At 41.2% G+C, this 18,269-nt stretch overlaps 2 long non-coding RNA genes across 3 annotated transcripts in view; one reads left to right on the top strand and one right to left on the bottom strand.

The window, feature by feature from the left end:
• Positions 1-1,602, bottom strand: part of LOC307217226 — a 29,567-nt gene extending 27,965 nt beyond the window's left edge. The window contains exon 1 of the long non-coding RNA XR_013839457.1: positions 1,447-1,602. This is a non-coding gene — a long non-coding RNA (uncharacterized lncRNA). The remainder of the gene's footprint in view (positions 1-1,446) is intronic.
• Positions 1,603-1,745: 143 nt separating this feature from the next.
• Positions 1,746-18,269, top strand: part of LOC307217227 — a 105,389-nt gene continuing 88,865 nt past the window's right edge. For both annotated transcript variants that reach the window (XR_013839458.1, XR_013839459.1), the window contains exon 1: positions 1,746-3,366. This is a non-coding gene — a long non-coding RNA (uncharacterized lncRNA). The remainder of the gene's footprint in view (positions 3,367-18,269) is intronic.

The raw sequence follows: 18,269 nt of genomic DNA on the forward strand, positions 1-18,269 counted from the left end.
ATCATGAGGTTTCATTTCAGAACGCCGTCTCTTTCCTCTCTCTTATTAAGTGGTGGAGCTGACTTTGGCTGCTGTCCACAGACCACTTACATCAGAGTACTTGGACATTGTAGTCGAGTCCTAGCGATTTAAGCAGAAGTAAACCAGTGTGAGTAGTTTGTTGGCTGTGTATCATCAGCAGTTTGGTGTATATATGAATTTTAGGACATGTCCACACACGCGGTTTCTACTGAGGTTCTGATATCATGAGTCAATAATCCAGGTAGCATCTGATTTAGTAAGGCATATGGCAGGGGTGAGGAAGTTTTTTCTTAGTTTCCTGGGAGTAAATTCTTGGGGATGCGCACTAGTGGTGTACAGGGCAAAATTCAAAATTGAAGCAATATCATTACTCTTTGATAATTTATTTTATTTATTAAGTCTGTATACTGTACAAACTTGTAACTATATTGTAAAAATGCAATACAAAAACACAAACCAATATGCCCCCCACCAAACACATTTAAAAGGGGTATAAGATGTTAATCAGCCAAAGGCTTAGTTGAAAAAGAGAGTTTTTGCCTGGCGTCTACCTGGGGAGAGCATTCCACAAAAGTGGAGCCACTGCAGAAAAGGCCGATTCTTGTATGGCCACCCTCCAGACCTCTTGTGGAGGCAGTACATTAAGAATTGTCTCAGATGATGATATCAGGGTCCAGGTAGGTTCATATGGAGAGAGGAGGTCCTGAGCTGTTTAAGGCTTTATAAGTCAAAAACAGCACTTTGTATTGGGCCTGGAAACTACTTGCCAGTGGGCCATAAGCAGAAACTCTCTTGCCCTGATGAACAACTTGGCTGCTGAATTCACATTCAGAAGGCACAAATGATCAGATGTACAAAATCGTATGCTTCAATGGTTTTCCTATTGATTATTGTGGACGGAATTCCCAAACTACAAAGGAAAGAAAGGAGAGTATGGGCCTTGCAGTTTCCCATTAACAGTTAGCACCTCAACAGCAGACTGAGCAGACAAGCAGGTCGGTCTCCCCCAATACAATGAGACGTACTACATTTCTACTTAAAACACAGCAACTGTTTCTAAACTGTTATTTATAAATATGAATTAGCAAATGCAAATTTACGCAGATATGTGCCATCTTTCGTCCTTTTTGGGGGAGAGGCGCCAGTTAATCAGTTCCTTTTTTTTTTTAACAATACAATTGGACACCCTACTTAATACCTAACACCAGACCTCACCATTCCCCATCTTTTCATATGCAACCTAAAGCATTCAATTCAACTTTTATTTATTATTTTTTAGTCCCACCTTTCTTACCCAAAACAATGTCTCACAATTGTATAAAGCAAGTAAAATGGCACTCTAGGCCAACAACAACCACCACCACCCAATAGCAGCAAGAATCACATTAGATTACAAGGCGCAGGCCCAAATGCAACATTTCTTACCTGATATCTACAAGTTGGTAATGCCAGGCTTTTGCTAGTTTTTTCCTAGAGAGAGAGCTCTACAGAATTAGAATAAACACCAGTCTGCTTTCCTCCACACAACACCAGAACCATCTCAGGGCAGAGCACCAGTTTGTGGACTAGTTCCCAATAAAGAGGTATGATAACCCTGAATGTGGGCTGCACCATTTCAGAATGCTGGTAGGGACTCCAAGCTCCTGCCTGATTTTATTTTTTTAATTAATCTCTGCACATAGAAATCTAGATTGAAGGGAGAAAGCTTACTGTCCAGACTCACCTTTAGTTTTCTGCGGGAGGGAATGCTTCTGTAGTGAGGAGCAGTCCTTGAGTGAACTACCCCTTGCAATTCAAAGTGGTGCAACCCAAACAAACAGTCTTTTTCTTCTCTCCCCCACCTCAATAGAAGGCCTCAGGTTGGGTGAAGGTCAGTAATTAGGCCTCTTCAGTGCTTCCTAGCCTGGCTTGGGGAGAGATAGTTGGAGGACTAGGCCTCAAATCCTTCAAGTTTCAGCCACTTCAACCTTCCTGGCCTGGTCTGGGGAGAGACAGTTGGAGGACTAGGCCTCAAATCCTTCAAGTTTCAGCCACTTCAACCTTCCTGGCCTGGTCTGGGGAGAGACAGTTGGAGGACTAGGCCTCAAATCCTTCAAGTTTCAGCCACTTCAACCTTCCTGGCCTGGTCTGGGGAGAGACAGTTGGAGGACTAGGCCTCAAATCCTTCAAGTTTCAGCCACTTCAACCTTCCTGGCCTGGTCTGGGGAGAGATAGTTGGAGGCCTAGGCCTCAAATCCTTCAAGTTTCAGCCACTTCAACCTTCCTGGCCTGGTCTGGGGAGAGATAGTTGGAGGCCTAGGCCTCAAATCCTTCAAGTTTCAGCCACTTCAACCTTCCTGGCCTGGTCTGGGGAGAGACAGTTGGAGGACTAGGCCTCAAATCCTTCAAGTTTCAGCCACTTCAACCTTCCTGGCCTGGTCTGGGGAGAGATAGTTGGAGGCCTAGGCCTCAAATCCTTCAAGTTTCAGCCACTTCAACCTTCCTGGCCTGGTCTGGGGAGAGATAGTTGGAGGCCTAGGCCTCAAATCCTTCAAGTTTCAGCCACTTCAACCTTCCTGGCCTGGTCTGGGGAGAGACAGTTGGAGGACTAGGCCTCAAATCCTTCAAGTTTCAGCCACTTCAACCTTCCTGGCCTGGTCTGGGGAGAGACAGTTGGAGGACTAGGCCTCAAATCCTTCAAGTTTCAGCCACTTCAACCTTCCTGGCCTGGTCTGGGGAGAGACAGTTGGAGGACTAGGCCTCAAATCCTTCAAGTTTCAGCCACTTCAACCTTCCTGGCCTGGTCTGGGGAGAGACAGTTGGAGGACTAGGCCTCAAATCCTTCAAGTTTCAGCCACTTCAACCTTCCTGGCCTGGTCTGGGGAGAGATAGTTGGAGGACTAGGCCTCAAATCCTTCAAGTTTCAGCCACTTCAACCTTCCTGGCCTGGTCTGGGGAGAGACAGTTGGAGGACTAGGCCTCAAATACTTCAAGTTTCAGCCACTTCAACCTTCCTGGCCTGGTCTGGGGAGAGACAGTTGAAGAACTAAGCCTCAAATCCTTTAAGTTTTGGCCACTTCAGCCTTCCTGGCCTAGGGAGAGACAGTGGGAGCACTAGGCCTCAAATCCTTCAACTGTTGTGGCCGCTTCACCCGCTTCCTTGCCTGGAAGGACTGTTGGGAGGAGCAGGCCTCAAATCCTTCAACTGCTCCATGTCTTGATTCAAGGAATTTGAGCCGCTGGCCGAGTCCTCTTCAGTCAGTTTCCTGTGAGTAAGGAGGCTGCTGCTCCTGGATCCTCTCAACTGCTCATTGCCACCATAGCACCTGCCATGAACTCTCCACCTGAGTTAGGACAGAATATGCGGTAAGAGAAACTCGCCACCTGTCTACTGACTGAGCCATGTTTTAAACAATAAGTTGACCCCCAGTTTCAGCTGAGCGCTGTTTCATTTGCTTGTGGTTTCTATTGCTTGAGGAAAATCCCTAGCGGTTTCACCCTGAAATGCAAAATATGCGCAGGCTTTGGCTGGAAAGTGGAAGGAAAAGCTTTGTTTGAAGTTTCTTTTTTTTCATCAGATGTGGTCCAAAGAGAAGAAAGCCCAATGGGGAGGCATTTACCCTCAGCCCACCAATTAGTCGTGGGACGGGATGCCGGGGAAATGCTAATCTATAAGGAAAGCTCTCGTGGTTTAATTGATTTAATCAGTAGACTTAAAGCTTGCAGCCCTGCTTCGTACTAATTTTGCAAAATAGCCTAATTATGTTATTGGGTTTCTTTAACCGACTTAACTTTGCTGGATAACCAAACCACAAGGGCTCAAAAAGCAAAAAAAAGTGGGGTGGGGGTGGGGAGTCTGCTAGGTTCCATAATAGGAGATGGCGTCTCCTTGCCGCAGGTGGTGAGAGAGACTGCGCCCTAGTGGTCATGAGAGTTGTTGTAAATGATGATGAAGAAAACCAAGGATAGGGTTGCCATATTTCAGACAGTTAAAATCTGGAGACAAAAGTTGTTGAGCTTTTTCTGCAAAATCTCAGTTTAAAAAATGAAGTTTTTTCTGGAATTGGCCAAAATTGGCACTTCCAAGATGGGTTGCCATATGTAACTGGATTTTCCCGTACATTTCGGTGATTTTGGACACTGTTCCTGACGACCGAATCCCGAAATTCCAGGTGTATGGCAACCCTAGTTGACCCAATAGGGTTCTGAACAAATGCTTGGCAGTAAATAAGGCTGAGTGTGTGTGTGGTGTTACGTACACTAACTGGATACAGTACAATTTTCACAGTTATTGATAAGAGTCACCACCTTTTTCTCTCAACCTTTTTTCTGGCATGGAGAGCAGATGTGGAGTGGCAGGGGCGGTGATTTATTGGCTGAATTTTTATGTTCTCTTAATGTTTTAGGTACATGAGCAGGGCCAGTAATAAGAGCAATTCTAGTTTCTTACACTTACCAAGGCAGTGTGGGAAAGAGCCCAGTCATAAAACATGGATATGCCTAGAATTATGCAGAATTAATTAGAAGAATTCTGGAGAGTACCCCTTCAGAATGCATGTGTAGGGTATGTTCATCATATTTTTGAATGTATTTTCATAAAAAGCTTAACATAGTCCTCTCCCTAACACACTTGCCTACTGTGTGAAGGGAGGTTTTTATAGAAGCACTAAAAAAAGGCACACACCTATCTGCAACATCATTCTTTCCATTGAGTAGAAGGCAACCAGATCTGACTTTTGAGAATGTTGAAGAATATCTACGAATAGGTGAAGAAAGCAAGGTGGGATTGTACTCAAGTGCACTGGGAAGGAGATTTCACTCCTGCAATCTGAAGTAGTACACTCCAGGATTAATTTACTACATAATTCTATGTAGAATAGATTTTTCACCCATCTCCTATGTTGTCTTGGAGTTGTGGAACCAGCTTCTTAGCCAGCTTTTTTCACTAAACTATTAGAATCAGGAGCACCCACCTAGTACTTTAAAAAAAAAGAAACTGGCATAAGTGAATACAGTCATACCTCGGGTTGAAGTAGCTTCGGGTTGAGCATTTTCAAGTTACGCTCCTGATTCTAATAGTTACTTCCAGGTTTCACGTTACTTCCAGGTTTCGCCGCTCGTGCATGCGCAGACGCTCAAAATGACGTCACACGCATGTGCGGAAGTGGCAAATTGTGATGTGCAGACGTGGGTTGCGTTCGCTTCAGGATACGAACGGGACTGCAGAACAGATCCCATTCGCATCCAGAGGTACCACTGTAAACATGACCCTCCCTCTACTGCAGGGGTTGCTAACCTTTTGTGGCCAGTAGAATTTGAGAAAGTGTGAGGGGCACCAGTTACAAAATAGCTGTAACATCTGAATTGGGAATGGCTGAGAGGACCCTGGATTGGTGTCTGGATGCAGTGGTAGACTGGATGAGGGCTAATAAGCTGTGTTTGAATCCTGAATGCTTTTAAAATGGACCCCTCCCCCTTTTCTCATGATACAGAAACTCAGGGCTGCCCAGTAAAATGAATTGACAGCAAGTTCCAAAGTGATAGAATAGAGTGATCCTTCACACAATACATAATTCTGGAATTGGCTACCACAGAATGTGTCAATAGCCACTAGCTTACCTGGCTTTTAAACAGGATTAAACAAATTCATGAGGGCTACGTCTATTCACAATTATTCCCTATGGCAGCTAAATCAAACCTCCATGTCTAGATACAATATACTCCTGAGTACTAGATGTTGAGAACAAACAATTAACAACATAATGAACTGCTTCCAGTTACTCAGAGAGGCATTTGGCTGGCCAGCCGGCTGGTGACTGCTGTGCTGCTACCGCTCAAAAGAGAATGCTGGGTTGCATTGAGCTTTGGTCTGACGTGGTAGAACATGTTCTAATAATAATTTGGAAATACTGTTAAGAGACATTATGTGCTGGTTTCCTGAGCCAGTTGTGTGAGTTGCACATCTATTTATCAGTAGTCTTTAATGTGCACAACTGTAAATGGACCCAAAAAAGTGCTGGTAGACTCACTCACAAACTTCTGGACTTCAATCAGCCACAAGCCCTGCCAGGATTCAGAGTAATTTCCTAACTATGAATCAACCTGATGACAATGAATCGCACACTGGAAAAGAATGCCAAATAAAACAAGCCATCACATATAGCTTGTATAGAGCAGCCTATGGAAAGGCTTTTGATCCACTCCACCAAAACAGCAACAGTGATGAAAATAGAGAAAAGCAGGAACAGAAGAATCCCAAACCACATCTGTGAGTGTTGTGTAGTGATATTTAAGCCTGACAAAGATTAAAGAAAGCAAAATGGTCCTTCCAAGAAGACATCATGTGACTTTAAAAAATACTCATTTGAGTATTTCACAGAATACTCTGAGCAGAAAATATACAATGCTGATAAAAAGGGCATCCTGCTTTAATGGGAAATGTCTTGCCTTAAATCAGATTCAAGCTAGAAACACAACCACTTGCTGATAAATTCCTTTTTTTTTTTTTAATAATAATTTTTATTAATTTTCCACACAAATAATAAAGAACAATATAAAACAGTACAACTTCAAGCTCATCAGTTCATACCCTTCTTTCTTTGACTTCCCCATACCTCCCCATCCCTGCATCCTTGTTTAATGGTTCTTTAGCAACCCTTAGGTCCATTGTCCTAATTCCCTTTCATAAAAAAAATTCTTAAATTTTCTGTTTACTGCTGCAATTCTTTACTTCTTACCCCCTGACATCTTAACACTCCTCAATTTTACAATTATTTTTAAGATATATTTTGAATTTCTTCCAGTCCTCTTCCATTGTCTCTTTCCCCTGGTCCCGGATTCTGCCCGTCATCTCGGCCAGTCCCATAAAGTCAATCACCTTTGTTTGCCATTCTTCCAGAGTAGGTAGTTCTTGCGTCTTCCAATACTTTGCCAGTAGAATTCTTGCTGCTGTAGTGGCATACATAAAAAAGATCCTATCCTTCCTTGACACCACTTGGCCCACCATGCCCAAGAGGAAAGCCTCTGGTTTCTTAGGAAAAGTCCACTTAAGGACCTTCTTAATTTCATTATAGATCATTTCCCAGAAAGCTTTAACCTTTGGGCAGGTCCACCAAAGGTGGTAGAAAGTGCCTTCAGTCTCATTACATTTCCAACACTTATTATTAGGCAAATGATATATTTTTGCAAGCTTGACTGGGGTCATGTACCACCGGTAGATCATTTTCATAATATTTTCTTTTAAGGCATTACATGCAGTAAATTTAATACCGGTGGTCCATAACTGTTCCCAGTCAGCAAACATAATATCATGACCGATATCTTGTGCCCATTTAATCATAGCTGATTTCACCGTTTCATCCTGTGTATTCCATTTTAACAGCAAGTTATACATTTTTGATAAGTTCTTAGTATTGGGTTCCAACAATTCTGTTTCTAGTTTTGACTTCTCTTTCTGAAATCCTATTTTCCTGTCCTGTTTAAACGTCTCATTTATCTGATGGTAATGCAACCAGTCTCGAACCTTAGGCTTTAGTTTCTCATAACTCTGAAGTTTCACCCTTTCGCCATCGTATTCTAAAATCCACTTGCTGATAAATTCCAATAGTCACTTGAAATTCTGATGTTCCCATTATACAAGTATATTTCATTTATAACAAGGCAGTGAAGGAGTGACAGTTTGTAGGTGATGCAGTTGCTATATTGTGCAATCATTGCCCTAAAAAGGACTAAAACCCACAATGGAGAATCAACCTCTTCAAGGATAGAAAACCAAGAGATACTATAATGTGTGAATTTGGGATGAGGCTAAATAAATCAAAAACTGCTGGTTCAAAACTTGCTTTTGCCCTGAATCGAGTAAACAACTTTTTAGACCAGAGGAAGCCAATGTGATGCCCACCAGAAGTTCTTGGACTACAACTCCCATAAACTCTAGCCAGGATGTTCAGTGACCAAGGATTATGGGAGTTACACTCCAGTAGCATCTGGAGGGCAGTTTGTTGGCTATACATGTTTTAAATTTAGGCAAACTAACATCTCAAGTCTCTCTCATTCTGTAATGCAAGGATAAAAATACTATGCTATTGGGTTGTTGTAAGGATTACTGAGATGAGGATTAGTGAAATAAACAGTTATTCAGCCCTAAGTGCCCTGTCGGGATTCACACCAGTGCTGCTGTTTGGTCTGCCTGCTGCCAGAAGCTGATTTAGGGGAGTACAACTGGTTTTCCTGCCATGGGTGCCAAGCTGAAAGGGCACCACAGGGGGCACCACAACAATGACAAACAGTGGAAGGTGAGAGGCAGTGGGGCACTGAATTTTGGTGTCGCACAGGGTACCTCTAAAATTTGAAAGCCCAAAGTCCACTACTGAGCCCTGAGCCTGGCCTTGGCTGGGGAGGGTGGGGTATAAATAAAAATTATTATTATTATTATTATTATTATTATTATTATTATTATTGCTGCTGCTGCTGCTGCTGCTGCTGCTGCTGCTGCTGCTGCTGCCGCCTAGTCCCTTGGTTGTGGATTATGGCAGCAGCAGTTTGAACTCATACACCATTTTCATTTTTCCACAAAGCCCTAGAGTGCCCAACTTAGCATTGCTCTGGAGCACCGTGAGAAAGTTAAAGTGGCAGTCAGCTTCCCAGACCCAGCCACTGCTTCCTGGAAAACTTATAACTGAGGGATCAAGTAGGCAGGTAGGCTGGCAAGTAGGCAGCCATCCCAGGGCACTTTTCTAGAAAGGGGTCTCTACTCTAGAAGCAGCCTTACACTAAATATTACTGTATGTTTTATGAAATGCATGGGCTTTGTTTTGAAATTACTGAAACGATTCACATAGAAATAAATAGTCTGTATCTCTCACTGTGACATGTGAATTAAAGTGACATGTAACTAATCCTAATCCTGATTCTGACCTTTAAAGCCATAACAACCTGGACTCTTAGATGCAGAAGAGACTAAGTTTAGCGGTAGAACCTTCTTTGCATGCAGAAGGTTCCAGGTTTAATCCCTAGCATCACCAGGTCAGGCTGGGAGAGACCCCTGCTTGAAAACCTGCAGAGCCACTGCCAGTCTGTAGACAATAATGAGCTAGATGGACCAATAGTCTTACTTGGTATATGACAGCTTCCCATGTTCCTAGATCTTGGCTGCCTACCTTTTAGTCAAGTGAGATCACAGAGAGTATCCAGCAAGGCCTCTTTAGTGGTGGCACACAACTTTAGTTTTCTTCCTGCAAGCCTCATGATTTTATTTATTTATTAAGACATCTCTAGTCTGCCTTTCACATCATTCACAGGGCAGTGAACACAGCTTTCAGTTACAGCATCAGCATGAACATGACCACATATAAAATGCAGCTAAAACCCAAATCAGAATTAAAATCAGTAACCAGCCTACTAGAAATTAAACATCCGCAAAAGCGTGGGAGGGTGATAAGTATGGTTTTAATAAGTGCCAAAACCCATTAATATTGCTGCTTTTCTAAGCTTACCAGTAATTCTTTCAGTACTTACATACTTAAAAGATATGGAATAATACATGAATTTGCAGCAGATCCCCAGCAGATAATGCAACTTTTGCAACCATTTTCAGTCATGAAGAGGACTTTGGGGCCTCCTGCGTAGAAGTGAGTCTTCCTTGCCACTCATCGCTTAACATCTCCCTCAACCTAATACATTCTTTGTTTGGTGACATTAGGGGCAAATAGTAGAGAGAAGTGACACTAAGCAACAGGGATTTTTGAATGTATCTGTCAAATGCTTGAAAAACCCCTCAAGGTTTTCCACTGCTCAGCAGGAACACTAGAAAAAGACCAATTGCTTTTTGGGGCAGAGCCATATTTCTTTCTGTTCTTATGGGAAGGCTTTGCTCATATGCTGCCCTCATTGAGAGGTTTCTTTAAATTTTATTTCACCACTTCCATCACTTTGTTTTGTTTTTTTTAAAAGTTTGAATGGGGAAAAGTTATTGAGTGGATGTGAGCACTGTACATCACAGTACACATCCCCAATCCTATTGTGCACATCCATCACTACTACTACTACTAATAATAATAATAATAATGATAATAATAATTTATTATTTATACCCCACCCATTTGGCTGGGTTTCCCCAGCCTCTCTGGGCGAGGAACACACACACACAAATTCTAGCTCTGCTGATGCTCAACGCACTCAGCATTCAATGAGCATTCTCAGTCGTCATCAGGCTGTCTTGTCTTAGTTTCAGTTTTTAATATACAAACGTAATATTTTTCTGCATATCTGGGGAATTTCCCTATGCCAAATCCCCTCCCTTGTCCGTGAGTAGCCTACTGGTAGGCGTGGGACCTTCAAGTTAATACATATATATATAAAATTTCAGAATGTTTGAAATACTGCTGTGTCCAGTTGGTGGCTGGCCTGTTTCTTCCATGTCTTTCTTCCAGGAATGAACATGCACCTCCAACACACATACACTTACCTCTTGAGGCGAAATATGTGTAGTTCTTCTGACTGACCACAAGAGAGCAATAGGAAACAAAAACTGAGGTTGCACAGCTCAAATTCCCTTTGAGTATTGTGCTTAATCCTCTTGAGAAGAAAAAGTAAAACATGGGACAAGCTGGCAAGAAAGGACATCCTCCTTTAAACAGGGATGGTTTGCCTTAAATCACATTCAGGCAATGAAAACAACCCCTTACTGATAAAATCCTACAGTCAGTTGGGATTCTGGTTTTCCCATTACACAAGTATCTTTATTTCTCTGTTTATTTTTAGTAATTATTTTCCGATGGAAGAGACGGAGAAAGATGGAGAGAGTGATTAATTATACAAATAATGGTTGGCTCTGTGTGTTAACAGGCATAAAATATTGCCCTACGGAGCAAAAATAAGGAACTTTGTTCAAGACCTTTGACTTAATGTCAAAGGCTGTTTAATGAGGGTTTGTGGAGGAAGGGGATGCTGCATTGCCGCAGTTTCATTCCCAAGGGGCAGTGCACGCCATGTGAACTGGGGCAGTCATGAAAATTCCAAGCCTCCTTGGGTTTTTTTCTTCTTCACAAATATTCTCTACCCATTCCTTGGCAAACCACAGAAATGGCCATATGCTACTACTCTTCATCACTTCTGGATAAATTGTCATTAACTTTTGCTATGTTATTTTAAGCCTAAATTTAGTTAGAATGGACATGATTCTGTTAAAAGAAGAAACAGATTTTGTAAGAAGCTTAGGAGGTTAGAAATGGAAAATTAGGAGTTCAGCATGAAAAAGGGAAACGTTCCATATATACCATCATGAGCTACTGCTGCTTCTCTTGCTTGCTTGCTGGCTTTCATGAGTCATTTCCTATGAAGCCTCTTCAAGCAATTTTACAATACAATAAAACACATAAAGCAATTGCAAATGTAAAGACTATTAGATGTATAAAAACAATTTCAAATACAGTACAGATACAGACGGAGATAAAAAATCTCCATTTAGAAGCTTGCTGTGCTGAACAAGGGAAAGTTGTCAACAGGCACCAAAAAGACAATAGAGATGGAGCCTGTCTGACATGTATGTAATGGAAGGTGCTACCAAAGGGTAGGTGCCCCAAAAGCCCAATTCTGGCATCATAAGAACAGGCCTCCTGGTAAAATCATAGGTGCAAGATGTGCTCTCCTGCAGACTACAGTGATTGGTCGAGTGTACAAGAGATAAGACTATCTTTTAGGTATCACCCCAAGCTGTATAGAACTTTGTACATCAGTACCAACACCTTAGTTTGGTATCCAATTGGCAGCCATGCATAACATGATGGTGATAGCCTACCCCAGTGAACAGTTGACGCTCTATGTTTTGTAGTTTCTGCAGCATCTAGATTTGCCTCAGGATCACCCCTACATTGAGAGCATTGCAGCAATCCAATCTGAAGGTTACCAGCACATGGACAACAGTGCTTAGGAGTCTTTGGTGAAGAAACTTGTTGAAAGCCTTTTGAAAATCCAAGTATGCTATGTTAACTGGATCATCTCTGTTCTATGTGCTTGCTGACATTCTGCAAAAACTAGTACTGTATGTTTGTGAGACAGGACTTGCCCCTGTAGAAGCTATGCTGGCTATGTTTCAGCAGGGCTTGTTCTTCTGTATGCTTGGTTATTTTATCTTTAAAAATAAATTCCATTAGTTTTCCCAGGACACACGTTAACCCAAGGGGCCTGTAATTTCCAGGATCCTTTATCTCTTTTTTAAAAAAATGTGTTACATTGACTGTTTTCCAAATCCTCAGGTACAGAGGCTGGTCTACACAAGCTACATATTTTTGTGAGAAAATAAGCAATTTTACATTTGCCAGTTTTTATTTTGTCTGTTAGGCCTAGAACTTCATCTCTCTTCACCACTATCTGCCTCAGTTCCTCAGACTCTCTTCCTGCAAAAGTTGGTTCAGCATTCCAAAACTGAGGTGCCACCATTAGGAAGATCTTTTCCTGGTCACTCCCTCATCACTTCAGAGAAGGGTCTTTGAAGATGATCTCAGCAAATGAGCAGGTTCATATGGAAGCAGGTGGTCCTTTAGATACTTGAGTCTAAAGCCGTATATGGCCTAGTATTCATTTGATTTTATTTGCCATCATAAGCTGTTGTCAGATATTTACTGGAGTAAAGTTTTTTCTTAGTTTTTGGGCTTTGTTTTTGTGTTTTGTGTTTTCTCAGCCAGCCAATGGACCTGACTAAGTAAGTGTTTAGAGATATCTAGGGCAGGGGGAGTCATTCATATGTAAGTTCATTGGTTCAGCCAGGTCTTTCCCCTTGGAAAACACTGCCAAGCAGTGTTAAAAATACAGAAACCAACTCATAAAAGACAGGTCACATACTGAAAATACACATTCAAAGGCAGACGTTTGCTTATGTGGTCCGCGGCTTTCATACTTCTAGTGATCATGTAAAAACCAAAAACAGGCCAGATGTGAGGAGGGTGATGGAAAAGTACACATGGCAAGCAAGAATCCCGAAGAAAGATACCCAAGCACTTAGCTTAAAGTGAGCTGGTTTTTAGATTTTATTTTTTTAAAAAAATTAAAGTGAGCTGGGGTCCCCCCCCACACACACACACCATCTGATCCATCAAGGCTCTTCTTATTGAACTTGGCTACATTGCTGGCATTACTCATATTTAGCAATAGTAAAAGGAACTGGTAACTTACAAACATTATAATGCAAGGCAGAAACCAGTGGAAAACATTATCAGATAACTATGTGCTGCAGATAAACAGGAGAGGGCAATGTCCTTTGTGCCTTGCTTGGGAGCACCGAGGGGTATATGTTGATGGTTTGTTTTTATTGTTTTTTTGCCTGTCCCTCATAAACTGGCAGTACCAAAAAGACGCTAGGTCCCTTACAGTTCAGCAGCTTGTAGCTCTGTTTGTAACAAAACTTTAAAAAATAAATTTTATTTAATTATTGTCTGAATAAACTCTACTTTTAATATGCCAGACATGATTATTCTTTAGTAAACCAAATTATACATAATGCATTTTATGTTCCTAAAGTAGCAAAGTTAGTTTTAATATATTAAGAGTACTTATTATATTATTATTATATATTAAAAGTGCTGATTTATTTATTTATTTGCATTTTTTTCCAAACATTTCCAATTTTTTCTGGCAAACTCTGGGCAGAAAAGCCCCCCCCCACATGGCTTCAAGATTTCCATATATATACAAGTATATATCCATTCTTGAGCCCTACTACCCTGGGGGGGGGGTAGTTCTGTATGTTTGTAATAACTGAAAATTTCAACAAAATGGAAGCTTAGTTTTTCAGAATGCCAAAGTCTGCACCTGAAAGCCAGGTTCTTTGCTTGCGTAGTGTGATCATGGACTTGCTAAATATGCAGAGCTCTGGCTGTACAATCCAGCCAGGTGAACCTGTCCTAGGATTTGGCTGGAGCTAAAGTGATCTTCTTCAAACAATATAGAAAACCTGTTTTCATGAAATGTTTTCTCACATATAAAGCCCAAAGAGTCAGCTTAGAAGTGATCTCATCTCCAAAAAATGCTGTCACTGGTTATCAGAAAAAGACTCTACAATGAATATTCAAATAGTTGGCTTTATTTGCCTAGACACAGCCTAGAATGGTGGGGAGGCCTTGAATTAGAAGTCTTGTCCCCTATTCCCATTGACTTTCAGTGAGAGGTGAGCATCAAAAACCCCTTTGCATATACACATTGTGTATGGAAACCTTAGGAACTGAACTGGTTCTCAAGGCCTCTCAATTCCAAGACTTTCCAATGCAATAAAAGTCATTTTAGAAACAATAAACAAATTAAACACCCTTATGGCCCCCCGGGTGCTTTTGTTTTAGGCGCCCCACTGCTGAGACACTCTGGCTCCAGGAATGTGAGCAGTTTCCTATCATTTGACTTGAAGATGAAACAAAAGTCCCCAACATTTGCTTGGCCGAAATCAAAAGGTGATTTTAAGTACCAAAAGTGAATTGTACACAGCTTTAATACCACAAGGTCTGATGTTCCTAATAACAAAGTATATACTGGGTGGGTGGGGTGCTGCTTTCTCAAAGAACAAAGAAAGTAGTTTTTGGTGAAGCAGCTCTATGTCATATATGATCATGTGGCAGTTATTGGCTTTTGCAGACATAGAGTTCAGATATTCTCACAGAGCCTTTGGATGAGATGAAATAATTCTGAACGACTCAGTCTATTCTGATTCAATTGAAACAATAATCCATCCGCTATATTGTTCACCTTTGCAACTTTTTCCTGCAGAACGGGAAGGGAATTCCAGGAATACACATCTGTGGGATTTCCTGCGTTGATACTCTGTTGAGAGGCTGGATGGTATTATGGGGGAGGGAAGGGAATTCTCCTGCCTTTCAGCCTCCTGATGAGCATTCTCACAAGGTAGGAATCTATCCCATCCCAATCCAGAATCTGAATATTTAATTAAAGAAGGCTAATTTTGAGCCAGACTCCTGTTATCAGCCACTCTGAAAGGTCTCCCATTAGCTATAGGAAATAAAACTTTGTTCAGGCCAGAGACATGACTGTCACTGTTAGTCACACTTTCTGAGTTCTAGGTTCCACTTTGGTTGAGCTGGATATAAGGACCTTTCCAGGAAAGTGAAATCATCTCAGTAGTGCAATCTTGAACATCCATTTTGACAATAGATAGCATAAACGCCCCAGCTACTGGTGCACAGTGATCTACTCCCTCTGTATACGGAGGGTCCTTGTAGTCACTGATGATCCTCCATGAATTCATGTATAATTCCAAATGCCTTTGTCAGTTCTGAAGCTCTCAAAGAACAGGGTGGATGGGATGAATAGGGTCCTTCCAGGTCCAGGGAAGGACTTCCTGCACTGGTGCTGAACAGAGCCTATAGCTTTAAAGTAAGTGAATATGAGGAGGGAGTGGAATTGGAAAGGCCTGAGCTACACAGGACCAGGGAGCATGTTCAAAGTTACAAAGCGGGATAGACATAAATTCCTTTGAATCCACTTGCATTGGTCTCGGTGGATTTCATTCCAGTTTGGCTCTAAAATTTTATTCAAATTACTGTTTGAGCAGGACCAGCAATTGTGCCTGTACCTTTTTATTATACAAGCCAAAGGGCAGGAAAAAACTATATTTTTTAATGTGCAAAGTATATGTAAATGTATTCAGCTGGCAGAGCTCAAATGTTACGATCTACACCAGATGCCAAAAATAAGGTGCTTTGAAGGTCTTTGAAAGAGTCAAATGATTGGGGAGGAGGTGGGCTTAATTCCTAAGTGAAATATTTTATACTTTGGAGTTCCTGCATAATGGGGTCTCTATTTCTTTAAACAAGCTTCAGTTCATTACAGAGCTCTAACGAGGGCAACGTCCCAATGCCCTAGAGAGAGAACAAAGTTGATCGCCTGACAGTTGAGTCAAAATTCCCCCAAAAAATTATTAGTCCATTCCACGTGTTTGATCATCTTTAAGTGTTTTCAGAAGTTGGAATTTTCCTCTTCTGATGTTCTTCTGAACTCAGTACATTGTGTTTATATCGACTGTAAACAGATCTTTGGCAAATCTATAAAATTAATGCTTCGGCACAGCCAAACAAAAATAATCACTGCAACTGGGATTGTAGGCGAAACAGAGATAGGATTGCAAGCTCCAGGCATAAGCCATATTTGGAAGATGGCAGCTGACAGTCAGTCTTGCTAAAGACACTTTCTGGATCTGCTTTAAAAAGTGCATATTAACGGCTGTAAAAATAAACACCAAGATTAAGAGCCTGTAGCAAAAAGGAGTATTTCATTTCATTTTGCCACTCATGACACATTTATTTTACTCACCATAGTTGATTCTGTAACACAATTCAACATTTCGTTTTGGAGCTAATGATTTTTTCAGCATCTTTTGCTTACACTATTATATAATAAAGTTTTAAGGCTGTGTTTGTTTTTAAAACAATGGTGACTTAGAAAAAAGTATTTCAATGTGTTGTTTAATCTTCAGGGCTGCTTTTGTGTATTCTGAAAGCGGGGTTAAGATATTGGATATTTAGGCACAATTAAAGTGTGCCTTGCTTGCAGTAGCCTTACTTTCTTCAGATGTTGTTTAAAGTCCTAACCTAAGGATTTGCAGAAATGGAGTCTAAAAATAGGGATCCCATATATGGCTTCAGTGTTTGTTGCAAGAGGCATGGAGAGAAGGCATCAGCATAAAACAAGGCAGCAGTCCTCAGGATATCCTAGAGAGATAGAGCAATGCATGATAGATTTGAGGGGGCAACCTCTATTGCTGAATTCGGTGGTGTCATCTGATTATTGAAGTCTTGTTGACACATGCAGTAGAATAAAGTGGAAGTTAATGTGTTGGTAGAATGGTTGAGTCTACAGTCAGATAATTGCATTTTTTAAAAAAGTTCCTTTAAATGAACTGGGACAGAAACTTTTTCATTGATATCCTTTTCCAAAACCACAACAACAACATCCTACAGTTTTGTTTTTTAAAGAAGAAAACATAAACATTCTATCCCCCACCCATTTACAGTTTAAAGTCATACAGTTAATTCCAGCACTTCAGGTTTCTACCACCTAATACTGCTGGAATATAGCCCACCTCTCAGTAATGATGTAAGGAAGATTCTAGGGTTGTGGAAATCTGGATCAGTGGTCTGCCTTTGAGCTCACACATCTCTCTGAAGATCAGGTTCTTGAGAGAGCTTGCAGCACAGGGAGGATTGTTAAGAGATGTTTCCAGACCCTTGAACATCTTGGTCACCCTCCTCTGCACACATTCAACTTGTCAATATCCTTCTTAAATTGTGGTGCCCAGAACTGGACACAGAACTTCTAACTAACAACTGGTACTTAAGTTTCTTTCTTTCCTCCTTGGTTCTAACCCATTTTCCTTTTGTGTCATATCTTGCTTCAATTGAAAGCATAACGAGCAGGGGCTGTCTTACTTTTATTGATCTGGACTGGGAGAGGAGCAGAGTAAAAATATTCTACTACTATTTTTGCCACTATTTTTACCATTATTCTTATTGTTATTGAATTATTATTATTATTATTATTATTATTATTATTATTATTATTATTATTTATTAAGTCTTCAGCTGCTTACCAATTTAGTGAGCAAGGAATAAATGCTGTACAATGGATATTTGGATTGTTGTTGTTTTTTAGTCGTTTAGTCGTGTCCGACTCTTCGTGACCCCATGGACCAGAGCACGCCAGGCACTCCTGTCTTCCACTGCCTCCCGCAGATTGGTCAGACTCATGTTTGTAGCTTCGAGAACACTGTCCAACCATCTCGTCCTCTGTCGTCCCCTTCTCCTTGTGCCCTCCATCTTTCCCAACATCAGGGTCTTTTCCAGGGAGTCTTCTCTTCTCATGAGGTGGCCAAAGTATTGGAGCCTCAGCTTCACGATCTGTCCTTCCAGTGAGCACTCAGGGCTGATTTCCTTAAGTATGGATACGTTTGATCTTCTTGCAGTCCATGGGATTCTCAAGAGTCTCCTCCAGCACCATAATTCAAAAGCATCAACTCTCAGAATCCTTGTTTTTAACTGTGCATTTTAATTCTTTATTAAATTCATGTGCTTTAGTTCCTATATGAACTACAGGATTTTAAAGAAAATAAAAGTGCATAAAAATATATTTGTCTCAACATTTGCCTGACGCAAAAAAAAAACACACACACACACACACACACACACAAAAAAAAAACATTTGCCTGAAACTCCAAATAGTGCAGTGTCATGTTTTTGGGGGGAGAAGCAAAAAGCTAAAGAGCTGTGAGCATT

The sequence above is a fragment of the Podarcis cretensis genome (genome assembly GCF_951804945.1).
Source record: "Podarcis cretensis genome assembly, chromosome: 5".
Lineage (NCBI taxonomy): Eukaryota > Metazoa > Chordata > Lepidosauria > Squamata > Lacertidae > Podarcis > Podarcis cretensis.